Source organism: Canis aureus, chromosome 7, assembly GCF_053574225.1.
Source record: "Canis aureus isolate CA01 chromosome 7, VMU_Caureus_v.1.0, whole genome shotgun sequence".
Taxonomy (NCBI): Eukaryota; Metazoa; Chordata; class Mammalia; order Carnivora; family Canidae; genus Canis; species Canis aureus.
Window position 1 is genome coordinate 61,954,668 of NC_135617.1, and position 12,930 is coordinate 61,967,597.

At 43.9% G+C, this 12,930-nt stretch overlaps 1 protein-coding gene across 2 annotated transcripts in view; it reads left to right on the forward strand.

Moving 5' to 3' along the window:
* The window catches only part of CCND3 (cyclin D3), a 94,421-nt gene that overhangs the window by 26,875 nt on the left and 54,616 nt on the right, over positions 1-12,930 (forward strand). Inside the window, exon 2 of one of the 2 annotated variants that reach the window (XM_077904052.1) lies at positions 3,644-3,757. The exons of the other annotated variant lie outside the window; for it this stretch is intronic. The gene's annotated coding sequence lies outside the window, so the exon portion shown is untranslated. The remainder of the gene's footprint in view (positions 1-3,643; positions 3,758-12,930) is intronic. 2 annotated transcript variants of the gene reach the window in all.

Here is a 12,930-nt window from a genome sequence, read left to right on the forward strand (position 1 = left end):
CATTTAGAGGTAGAGCCTGACCCTGAGCACACTCAGATACATAATGTGATGTTGGGTGGTGATAACCAATAGCTGTTAACCGTGGTTCACAAGAGAAAACTGTGGTTGGAGTTGAGTCTAAGTTAATTATGAGTCAACTGTGTAATTCAGTCTTGAAAAAGCCTAATTCCATTTGACGCTATGTGAACAGAATACCCAGCAAGCACTCTCTGCCTTCTGTTTGTCAGGCTGGACCTGGAATATTACATTTACATTCTTGAAGGACAGTGACACACCGGAACTTGTATATTATCCTGTGTCAGGAAGGGAGGTTCCAGCTCAGTAGGTTGAGAAATTGTCTAATGGTCAAAACTGACCAGTAATGGAATGGGCTGTGAGAGGGGATAAGATTTCTATTTCCAAATGTGTTTAAAAAGAGCCTGCATTCACCTGTCTCAGGATATTAATGAGGATATAATGAATCTGATAGAAGCCGGATTTCATATGTATGGCTCCTTCCAGTCCCAGGTAATTTTTGCAAATAACTTGTATTGTAGAGAATTCCACATTAATTAACCACATTTTAATAGCCCATAACCACCAAAGGCATAAGTAGAATCCCAACATGTAGAAATCAGAAGTTCTCAGAAGTCTTTCTCTGATCACATTTGCTCAGTGTCCAGATTTAGACTCTAGAGACTTCAGGGGGTTAGTCGACAGACTTCTTTCCTTTCACCTTTTGACAATTTCAGATAGAGAAAAGTTGCAAGAATTGTGCAAAAATCCTCATATAGTCTTCACCCGGATTTCCCAATGTTAACATTTCATCACATTTGCTTTATCAATCTATCATTCATATATATGTACATTCATATATATATACATTATTTGAATATGTTACAGACATTATATCCCTTCACTTCTAAATAGTTTGGTATGTCTCCTAAAATAAGGTCTTCTCTTCCATAACCCCAATAGATTGATAAAACCCAGGAAATTAACATTGACACGATGCTTGGATCTATAGACCTCATTCTTACATCGCAGTTGTCCTAATGGTATATGCTTTATAGCCCAAACAAAACAAAACAAAAACAAACAAACAAAAAAAACAAAGATCCAGATCATGGGTTATATTCAGTTATCATGTCTCTGTAGGTTTCCTTTAGCCTAAAATGGCTCCTTAATTTTTCTTTGTCTTTTCATGACATCCAACATTTTTGACGCTTGGGCAAAGGACTTTTAAGCAAAGGCTTTAAAAAAAAATGAGCCAAGACTGGGAGCAGGTTTTGATGAGTCCAAGTTTCTTTGGTTTATTCATCAAGACTAATTTCCCTGTTGAAGATGCCACAGTGTGGCTCCATGCTGCTTGTCACATGGAATGCAAACACCCCCAATATTCATTTCCTAGGGCAGCCATAACAAAGGACCACAGACTGAGTGACTTAAAACAACAGGAATGTACTCTTTCACAGTTCTGGAGACCAGAAGTCCAAAATGAAGGTGTCAGCAGACTGTGTCCCTCCAAAGTCTTTAGAAGAGGATCCTTCCTATTTCTTTTATCTTCCGGTATCCCAAGGTGTTCCTTGACTTTTAGCTCTGTCACTCTGATCTGCCTCTATCTTTAAGTGTCCATTTTCTTCTGTGTCTTTTCTTATAAAGACACCAGTCATATTGGGTTAAGGACCTATCCTACTCACATAGGACTTCATGTTAATTAGATCTGCAACAATCTATTTCCAAATAAGGTAACATTCTGAGATACTAGGAGTTAGAACTTCAACATATCATGTTGGGGGCCATAATTCAACACCCCTGCCTCATCTTTCCAATCTAATCCTGCATATCCTTATCCATGACCCCTCTGTTCAAACCACACTAATCATCCTCAAGAGGATGCTTGCATTCTCCTAGATGCAAGGCTTTCTTCTGGCCCTCTCCACTCCTCTCTGCCAATTGGGGCCCTTCTTTGTGCTAACAGTGACAACTTTCATTAACCTAGTGCTTATTATGTACCAGAGCAGTACCAGGTACTGCTCTAAACTCTTTACATATAGTGTTCTTTTAATGTTACCTAGGAAGGACCATCGTGAGCCCCATTTTACAGGTGAGGAAATGGAGGCACAGAAACTTTAATTTACTCAAGCCTCACAACAAAAAATTCTCAGACATGTTCCTGGCTTATTTCCTCCTCACTCTGAGTCTTTTCTGGTTGCTCTAGAAGGGATGGATCTCAGTACCATGAGCATTCTCATGGTCTGGTCCTCTCTGACATTTTCAGGGCCTGTGAACACCCATCATTGCCCACTGCCTCAGTTTACATTGATCCATATGCTGTGTCATCAGTTCTCAAGGTGGGGGCTGGGGAATGGGATTGGGGCTTTTGTTTTTTTGTTGGGCAGGAGTATTCAGGTTTTTATGTTCACCACTTCCTCACTTCCCACCAGAGCCTCTGGCCCTCTACCCTACACCAATTCTTCTCATCATAGGGCCCAGTGTGTCAAATATATCAACATCGCCTGTGGAGTATGTCAAAAAATAATAGATACATTACCGGCGTCTCCCTCCAGACCTCCTGAATCAGAATCTCTGGTTGGGAGACCCAGAGCCTGCCTCGTTAATAAACTTCCTGGTGATTCTTTTTTTTTTTTTTTTTTAAAGATTTTATTTATTTATTCATGAGAGACACTCAGAGGCAGAGACATAGGCAGAGGGAGAAGCAAGCCCCCCGTGGGGAGCCCGATGTGGGACTCGATCCCAGGACCCCAAGATCACGACTCAATCCGAAGGCAGACACTCAACCACTGAGCCACCCAGGCGCACCCTCTTCCTAGTGATTCTTAATAAGTTTGAGAATTGCTGTCAAAAACCCTCCTGGGGGATCCCTGGGTGGCGCAGCGGTTTAGCGCCTGCCTTTGGCCCAGGGTGCGATCCTGGAGACCCGGGATCGAATCCCACGTCGGGCTTCCGGTGCATGGAGCCTGCTTCTCCCTCTGCCTATGTCTCTGCCTCTCTCTCTCTCTCTCTCTGTGTGACTATCATAAATAAATAAATTTGGGATCCCTGGGTGGCGCAGCGGTTTGGCGCCTGCCTTTGGCCCAGGGCATGATCCTGGAGACCCAGGATCGAATCCCATGTCAGGCTCCCGGTGCATGGAGCCTGCTTCTCCCTCTGCCTGTGTCTCTGCCTCTCTCTCTCTCTCTGTGACTATCATAAATAAATAAATGAAAATAGCTATAAAAAAAAAAAAAACCTCCTGGGATGTGTATAAAATGATCGATTGACTGATTGACCAATTGAATGCTTGGATGAACTGCTACTGTGTGTTTTTCTGGGGGGCAGACCAAGGGGAAACTTAAAATTTCCTGTCACTTTTCACAGCTCACTTTTTCTAAGTGAACCTGAAACTGCTCTACAAATAAAGTCAATTTTGTTTTTTAAAGATTTTATTTATTTATTCTGAGAGAAACAGAGACATACGCAGAGGGAGAAGCAGGCTCCCCCTTAGGAGCCCAATTCGGAACTCAATCCCAGGGCCCTGGGATCACGACCTGAGCCAAAGGCAGACACTCAACCACTGAGCCACCCCGACGCCCCTCAATTTTGTTTTTTAATGAAGGTTATTGCTCATGGAGTAACTGAAGACCTTTGTGGAATGTTGTAGGGCTTCACACCAGGGAACCTGCTCTAGTGGGGCGTGGCCTGCTTGTACGGAGACTTCCTGCTCTGCAGTGATGTTCCATTCAGCTTCTGAGGGAGATCTGCAGTCTCAGACCTGGTACCCACCTGCCCCACCCTTCCACCCCTTGCCCCAAACTCAGAGCCTGGGGGTGATAGAAGACAGTTGCTCTACCCCCGGAGGAGACCAGCTGTTTCCCCTCGCCCCTCATTTCAGCCACCTGAACCCATTCACAGTTTTCCTGTCAGTTAACCCGGGCCCCACGACGGTGTGGGAAGGGGCCCCTGTAGACTGGGTGGGGCTGTGTTTCATTTACTGGTGACCTTCCTCAGGCCTCCGCTGAACAGGTGCGGGCAGAAGCAGCTGGTGAAATGAGGACATTCTTCCTCTTCCTTTCTCTTCTCCCTCCAACTCCCTCCCCCAACCCAGCCACACTGAAGCCACATCCCATTTCCTCCCCAACTTTCAAGGCTGCTCTCCTCTCTGCCTCCTCTGTCCTCCATTCCTCCAAGGGCAGTGCCCCAGGGGTGGGGTTACTTAGCCTGGGAGGGGACACAGTTAAGGGAAAGTGGGAAGCAATGGGTTGCACTGCCACCCTCCCAGAAGAGGAGGTGGTGCGATGGAGGTGGTGTCATAGGGAGGGAAGGGCAGTTCCAGGGACTACCTAGAGTTGCTTGCTGACTGTGCCTACAGCCTCTAAACTCAAAGAAGACCAACTGTGAAGTTGGCCAACCCATCCTCTTCTCGGCTGACTTCTCTGCCATCTCCTAGACTGGGGTGGGGCAGGTCAAACTCAAAGCCACATTCTAGAACAAATGTATTCAAAGTTGCCTTCCCTACATCTGCATCTCCTAGAGGGTCCCTTGAACTGGGATGGCTAAAACTCACTCCCAGAGATTCTGATTGGGTAGGACCAAGGGCCCGAGAATTTGCCCATCTGGCTTGCTCCCCAGTCGATGCTGCTTCTGGGCTCAGGGACTAACTACACTTACAGAACTGCTATTCTGGGGCTCCCCTTAAGATTTCTGATAAGTAGGCTCAGCTTAGTCACCACTGGGGGAAGAACATGTCACTCAAGGAAGTTCTCCCTCAGTGGTGGCTTTATCACTCAGGCTCAAATCATAATCCTCCCCCCTGCAGTTCTGTGTGTTGAGCTAGATTTGGATGGGACTCTGGCTTAAGAGGAGAGGGCAGAAAAAAGATCTCTCTGTCTGCTTTCTTCTGACTCCCTGGACCAGTCTGCCTCCAAGCAATGCCTCCTGCCATCTTGAATCTTTTGTCTCTGGATCTCCTTCCCTGCCAATCGTAGGGCAAGCGATGCCCCTGTGTTCTCTGAAGCTTACCTTTCATCTGTATGCTGTGGGATATTAGGCAGCTATCCAAGCATGAGGTTAATCTCTATGTGGTGACTTGGGAGTGATCCATCATGACATATTGTAGAGTGAAACCACTCAACTACGGGTAGAAAATGTTCTCGCTTTTGTAAAAACAACCAGCCATAAAACTATATGCGAATACACATGCAGGCATTTACAGGCACTCAGACAAAAAAATCTGGAAGGACACTTTCCAACAGAAGTTAACTCTGGAGGATGGGACATTTCCCCCATTTAAGTCCCTCTAATGCTCTATGTGAGAAAGCCTATCTCACTCAGTAATTAAAAACCAGTGAGCTGCATATAATAGAAAATGGTACAGCTCCGGAAAGCTACATTCGACTGTTAACAGTGGGGCGTAGGGCTGGGGCTGAGGGCTCGCTTACCACACACACACACACACACACACACAAGCACACGCACACGTGCACACACGCACCCTTCTAGACCGAATCCGTTGAAAAGGAAGATTATTAATATTTTAATTAAAAAAAGAAATACAGGCAGTAAAGGAAACCGCCTCTCCCTCTCCTCCCCCCACCAGCTGCTGCCCAAAGCCCTCCACACTCCCCCAGCTGCTTTGCCATCCCATTTCTTCCTGGCACTGGCAGATTTCTCCACTGAGTGGCCTTCACTGGCTGCGTCCATCCCTTCAACAGCCATTCTTTGGATTTTAAAGAAACATTACATGTTTTCGTTTGTTGATTGCCAGCATTCCAAAAAAGAAGAAAAAAATCCCCTAACCTTAGAACAGCATCCGCAAACATGACTTGGTCTTGTCCAATCCTATCTGCTCCTCGCTGCACACGCGTGTCCTTTCATGATTGTGATCGGCACAAATGCTATCTTGTGTCCTGAAATGTTTTACGTCACCTAATTTTGTAAGCCCGTCTGTGTGTGGACACAGCATCATTTCTTCTATGAATGGTGCTATGGTTGTTTAACCAGGCCCCGATTGTTAGGCCTTTGGGTGGTTTCCAGTTTTTTGCTATTTATTCATTCATGATTTAACCCTCTGCTTTTGGGCCCCGCCTCCTGCCAGCCTATAAAAACTGCCCTCTTAAAGGTCACTGCTACCAGTGCCCCCCACCACCACCAATCTCCCAGGCTCTTCTCAGTCCTTGACTAAGCCCTTGTCCTGAGGTTAATTGGGCTTAGCCTTGTTAACGACCCTCCTTGTCACCCAGCAGCCCATCCATCAAACCCATCTAGCAAAAAACAAACAAAACAAAACAAAACAAAAACAAAAACAAAAACAAAACAAAACAAAAAAACATCTAGCCTCTATTCATTGGCTTTTCTTTTTTTCTTTCTTCAATCATTTTTTTCTTCCAAATACAGACATTTTTATATGTGTCTTGTAAAAGAATAAAGATTATTTATTTATTTATGTATTCATTCATTCATGAGCGGCACAGAGAGATAGGCAGAAGGAGAAGCAGGCTCCCCATGGGGAGCCTGATATGGGACTCGATCCCAGGACTCCAGGATCACGCCCTGAGCCAAAGGCAGATGCTTAACCACTCCCTGAGCCTCCCAGGTGCCCCTGCCTTGTAAAAGAATAGAAAAGCACATGTAACATAGAAAGTAGAGAGACATTTTATTTAAACTTAAATTGAATTATGAATATGAATACTGAATATGGCACAAATGAATATAAATACATATACACATATATGTATAAATTATAAAGCAGCGTAATAAAACTAAACCTGTAATACCCACCTTACAATTTACATACAACATCAGTAATTCCATGGACACTTCCTGTGTCCCCCTTTTGGTCCCATCCCTCCAATAAACACTACTGACATACTCAGTTTTGTTGATCGTTCTTATAACTAATTTTAGTAGTTTAAGGACTTGAACGGATTCTGTCCAATCACATCATCTATTAATAATTACGTTGTTTCTTTCTAATTCTATACCTTGAATTTATTTTTCTTTGCTTTCTGCTGTTGCTCCAATGTAGTCAATTAGAAGGAGGAACAGCTGACTTCTTTGACTTGTTCCTGAGTTTGAAGGAAATGCTACTTTTTTTTTTTATTTTTATTTTTTAAGTTTACTTATTGGGCGCCTGGGTAGCTCGGGTAGCTCAATCAGTTAAGCGTCTGCCTTTGGCTCAGGCTCTTTGCTCAGTGGGAAGTTTGCTTCTCTTTCTGCCCTCCCCCGCTTGTGCTCTTCCTCTCTCACTCTCTCAAATAAATACATAAAACTTTTTTTAAGTTTTTTTTTTTAGTAAACTCTACACCCAATGTGGGGCTCAACCTCAGGATGCTGAGGTCAGGAGTCACATGCTCTTCCAACTGAGCCAGCCAGTTACCCCCTATTTTTCTTAATTGAAATATAGTTGACACACAGTGTTACATTAATTTCAAATGTACAACATGGTGATTCAACAGGTTTATTAGGTTATGCCATGCTCACCACACGTGTAGCTACCATCTGACACCATACATTGCTGTTACAATACCAATGACTGTATTTATTCATGTGGCTTTTCATTCTGTGACTGGAATCCTGTATCTCCTACTCCCCTTCATTCATTTTGCCCATCCCTCCATCCCCTGGAACAAGTGATTCTTAGAGTTCCCTACTAATAATAATGCTGTAGGTTTTTGGTAAATCTTTTTAATAGGAATTGAATTTTATCAAATGCTTTTTCTACATCTATTGAAATGATGCTGTGGGTTTTCTTCCTTCATTGGAATGCTATAAATTACATTAATATTTTTATGTTAAATTTTGTTGTATTTCTGTAATATACTGAATTGTCACATGATATATTATCTTTTTATTTTTTATTTTGTGTTTTAAAATATTTTTTTTTTCATTTCAGAGAGAGAGCGTGCAAGAGCACAAGCAGGGGAGGGGCAGAGGCAGAAGGAGAAGCAGGCTCCACACTGAGCAGGGAGCTCAATGTGGGCCTGGATCCCAGGACCTGGGGTCATGACCTGAGCCAAAAGCAGACCTTTAACCGACCAAGCCACCCAGGCACTCCTTGATCTATCAATTATTTTAAAAGATGTATTAAAACTCTCTTGCCCCAATGTGGATTTATCAATTTCTCCTTATAGTTTTGTCAAATTTAGCTTTATGCATTTTGAAGCTTTTCTTATTTGGGATATACCGATTTAGAATTATTATATTGTTCTAACAAACAAATTATTATTGTAGCACATTTTTATATCTTTTTTTAAAAATTTTTATTTATTTATGATAGTCACACACAGAGAGAGAGAGACAGACAGACAGACAGACAGACATAGGCAGAGGGAGAAGCAGGCTCCATGCACCGGGAGCCCGACGTGGGATTCGATCCCGGGTCTCCAGGATCGCACCCTGGGCCAAAGGCAGGCGCTAAACCACTGCGCCACCCAGGGTTCCCTGTAGCATATTTTTGAATCATCATATGATAACTATCTTTTATAATGCTTTTTGCCTAGCATCTGTTTTATCCCATGTTAATATTTGGCATAAACTTCTTTCAGTTAGTATTATATTATTTCCATCATTTAATTTTCACCCTTTCTATGTATTGCTTCTTTTCTACCTGTGCTTTTAATGGGGCCTGCATTAGAAGTCAAAGACCTCCATTCGAATCTTGATTGTATCCTGGAGTCTTAGGTTCCTCATCTTTCAATTGGGTATCAAAACCCTTGCCTTGGGGCACCTGGGTGGCTCAGTGGTTTAGCATCTGCCTTTGATTCAGGTTGTGATCCTGGGGTCCTGGGATCGAGTCCTGCATCAGGCTCCCCATGGGGAGCCGGCTTCTCCCTCTCCCTATGTCTTTGCCTCTCTCTCTGTGTCTCTCATAAATAAGAATCTTTAAAAAAACAACAAAAAACTCCACTTGCCTTGCCCATCCCCCTTCACTACCTTGTGGGAATCAAATGATAAAAGATACGTGAAATCATTTTGCAAACTATAAAAGTGTTTTTGCAAATTATTATCTTTCTAGCCCTTTAATAGTGAATGTCCCCAAAAGCTTACTTAAAGCCATAGTTATGGTTAAGAGCTTAGCTGATCAGTAGAACTATACTTTTGCATTTGTAGATACTGTTTCATAGGATGGTTGCAAGATGTAAGCATATGAAAGTACTAAATTGGGATGCCCAACCGGCTCATTCGGATGAACATGTGACTCCTTGATGTTGGAGTCAGGAGTTCAAGCCCCATGTTGGGCATAGAATTTACTTTTAAAAAAAGTACTAAATTACCTGGGGCATCCCAAGTATTAAAAAAAAAATAACTCAATGTCTTTATGATTATGTTTATTGTATTGGTCTTGCTTTTATCTGAGTTCTAGCTCCTCAACTTACCAGGATGTTACCATATATAACCTGAGTCTCAGCTTCCTTGTCTTTGAAGTTGCAGTAATAATCACTACTTCCTGGGGTTGCTCTGAGAATGGACTAAAATAATGATGAGGGGTGCCTGAGTGGCTCAATCAGTTAAGCGTCCGACCCTTGGTTTCTGCTCAGGTCATGTTCTTGGGGTTGTGAGATCGAACCCTGCATGGGGCTCCATGCTCAGTGGGTAGTCTGCTTGGGATTCTCTCTCTCTCTCTCTCTCTCTCTCTCTCCCCCTCTCTCTCTCCCTAGTCCTCTGCCTCTCCCCCACCTCTCTCTCTGTGTCTAAAAAATTTTTTAAAAAATGATGAAAAGAGCTCGGCACAGTGGCTGGCTATCATGATCTTGATCTACAGGATCTCTTCTGCTATTAAAGTTCTCAATGTTGACACTTTTTTTCTTAAAGATTTTATTTATTTATTCATGTGAGACACAGAGAGAGGCAGAGACACAGGCAGAGGGAGAAGCAGGCTCCCCATGGGGAGCCTGATGCGGGACTCGATCACAGGACCCCGGGGATCACGACCTGAGCCAAAGGCAGGTGGTCAACCGCTGAGCCACCTAGGCATCCCTGTTGAGACTTTTCTGATGGCCCAAATCCCCTCTAACATCTTACTGAGCTCAAAGCCCTTTATTTAAAATGCTAGTGGAGTAGGGACACTCAGGTATCTTACCATCGGTTTAGATGGTCTATCCAAAACTACATTGTTCTTCCTTCCTCTTCACCAAATCATCTCAGTTTCTTGAACACCCAAGTGATGGTCTTATATTAAGTCCTACCCTTAAGGAGCTCACCACTCAAGAGAAGATTGACCCTAAAACATCCACTAGAAGTGCCATTGTAGAAATTCAAACAAAGGGCTTCAGGAGACCTTACAGAAGAGATGAACCCTGTGGAGAGGAGGGTGACAAGTTTGGGGAAAGCTTCCCAGACTAAGGGAAGCCCATTAACCCCAGCTTCACCAAACATCTCAGAACTTTCATTCTCCCAACACAACAGACTTTATTGCAACAAAGGTACACGAAATCAGACAGCTTTTTTCACTTCATGACCTCCAAGCAGTGATCCAGGAATCCAGGGCTCTTAACATCTTGTGGTGACATAGTATTTGAGACCTGAAAGCCCCCTATTTTTTAAAAAATTTTATTTATTTATGACAGTCACAGAGAGAGAGAGAGAGAGAGAGGCAGAGACATAGGCAGAGGGAGAAGCGGGCTCCATGCACCGGGAGCCCGACGTGGGATTCAATCCCAGGTCTCCAGGATCGAGCCCTGGGCCAAAGACAGGTGCTAAACCGCTGCGCCACCCAGGGATCCCCTGAAAGCCCTATTAAGCATTTTCTGCCTTGGAGACATCTTTGACTTCAGCTACTCTCGACTTTTATCTATGGCTGCTCCTTTTTTTTTTTTTTTTTTTTTTTCAAGATTCTATTTCTTTATTTGAGAGAGAGAGTGTGAGAGGGGAGGGAGGGCAGAGGGAGAGGGAGAAGCAGACCCCCTGCTCAGCGGGAGTCCGATGCAGGCTCAATCTCAGGATCCTGGGATCATGACCTGAGCTGAAGGCAGAGGCGTCACTGACTGAATCACCCGGGCATCCCCATGCCTGCTCTTGGAAAGACCTGAGCCATGGCGCAGAGAGGAGTCACCTTAGTAGTCCCATGTGTTCCATCCCTGCTTGAGAAGACCCTTACATTTTTCTGCCATCTTGCTTACTGTGATAATCCTTTTAGCCAAAAAAATTTATTTTGGCATTTAGACCAGTGCTTGACACCTAGCAGGTATACAATAAATATTATTTATTTATTTGAGAGAGAGAGAGAGAGAGAGAGACATTGCAAGAGCGGAGGGAGGGGCAGAGGAAGGAGGGGGAAGCAGATTCCCTGCTAGGTAAGGAGCAATCCCAGGACCCTGAGATCATGACCTGAGCTGAAACCAAGAGTGGAATGCTTAATTGACTGAGCCACCCAGACTTCCCTACAATAAGTATTTTTTAAATGCCTGAACTCCTATCCACTCCAGGAGTTGCTTAGAGGTTATTTGCAAGGCTAAATTTTTTTTAAAGGTTTTGTTTATTTATTCATGAGAGAGACAGAGAAAGAAAGAGGCAGGGACACAGGCAGAGGGAGAAGCAGACTCCATGCGGGGAGCCTGACATGAGATTCGATCCCTGGTCTCCAGGATCACACCCTGGGCCGAAGGCAAGCGCTAAACTGCTGAGCCACCCGGGGATCCCGCAAGGCTAAATTTAATTCAGCAGTTGGGTGGGCTGATAGACAGAGGGAGCTTTTGAATACTACACAACCAGGGGTGGGAGGATCTCCTTTTTTTTTTTTTTTAAAAAAAAAAAGCTTGTTTATTAGTCACCTCTAAACTACCAAGTATAGCACTGCCTTTGTGCTATAGGCTTTCCAGCCCTTTTGCTTCCTTCTGTAGCACCAGAAAGGAAAAGTGAAAGGGTAGAGCAGAGAGGCCCTGGGGGCCTAATCCTGGAAGGGAGGATCTCATTGTGCCCTCTTAGCACTTGGAGCACAGGTTCTGATGGATCCCACATTTTAGATTGTCCCCATCTGGCTGTGGGAACTTGGGCAAGTTACTTAATCTTTTTATGCCAGTTTCCTCATCTGTCACATAATATTAATAATACTTATCTCCTCTGGTTTATAGATTGATCAACTTAATATAATAAAAAGGGTAGACCAGGGGCACCACGTAAGTGCCATGTAATTAGATATTGCCATTCTTGGGGACAGGAAAGAAGTGATCATCTGAAATCCTAAAATGATAGACTGAGGCTGTTCTTGGTGTCTGGCCAGATTTTCCTGCTGCTCCTGGTTTTCAGCTCACGCTGTGGCTCTAAGTGCTTTGGTAAAGTAAGTGAAAATTGATTTTAATGGCCTCCTAAGTCTGGGCTGCCCCAACCTAATCCCTGCCCCCTTACCTGTCTTGCCCCCAGTCGGCCTCCTCTACCCCAGAACAGTCATACTGTTCCCCACCAGCCAGATCTTTGCTCTGCCACGCGCTCACCACCCCACCTTAGTTTGCTTATATCTCTGTCCCAGGGTCAGATTCTTCATGTCAGTGCCAACTAGTTAATCTGATAAACGAATTTCTCTGAAAATACTAATAAGAGCCAGTGCAAAGGTTGTTGCTTCACACAAAGGTGCATTATGACTGGGGCCCTTCTGGAGAAAGTGCCCCGCCCTTTGTGTCCTGGTATGTGGGAGGGAGAGATGGAGCAACATTCAAGCTAGGAAGCTGGGAGAGATTTAGGCCATCAAGCTCCCCTAAAAGAAGATAGATTCTCTGAGCATCCACTGTGTTGGCTGGAGAGAGGGCACATGAATGTACGGGCAGGGACGTAACAGGAAACATGGCAGGAACATTTAATCAGTAAATTTCTAGATACAAAGCTAGGATATAGAAAGGGTAAGACTTGTCTCTGCCTGCAAGGAGAGAAGGAAATGCAAAAACACAATTAATAAGCATACAGAATAAACTATATCCTGAACTAATATAGACACAAATTAGAGTGTAGATAGGAATG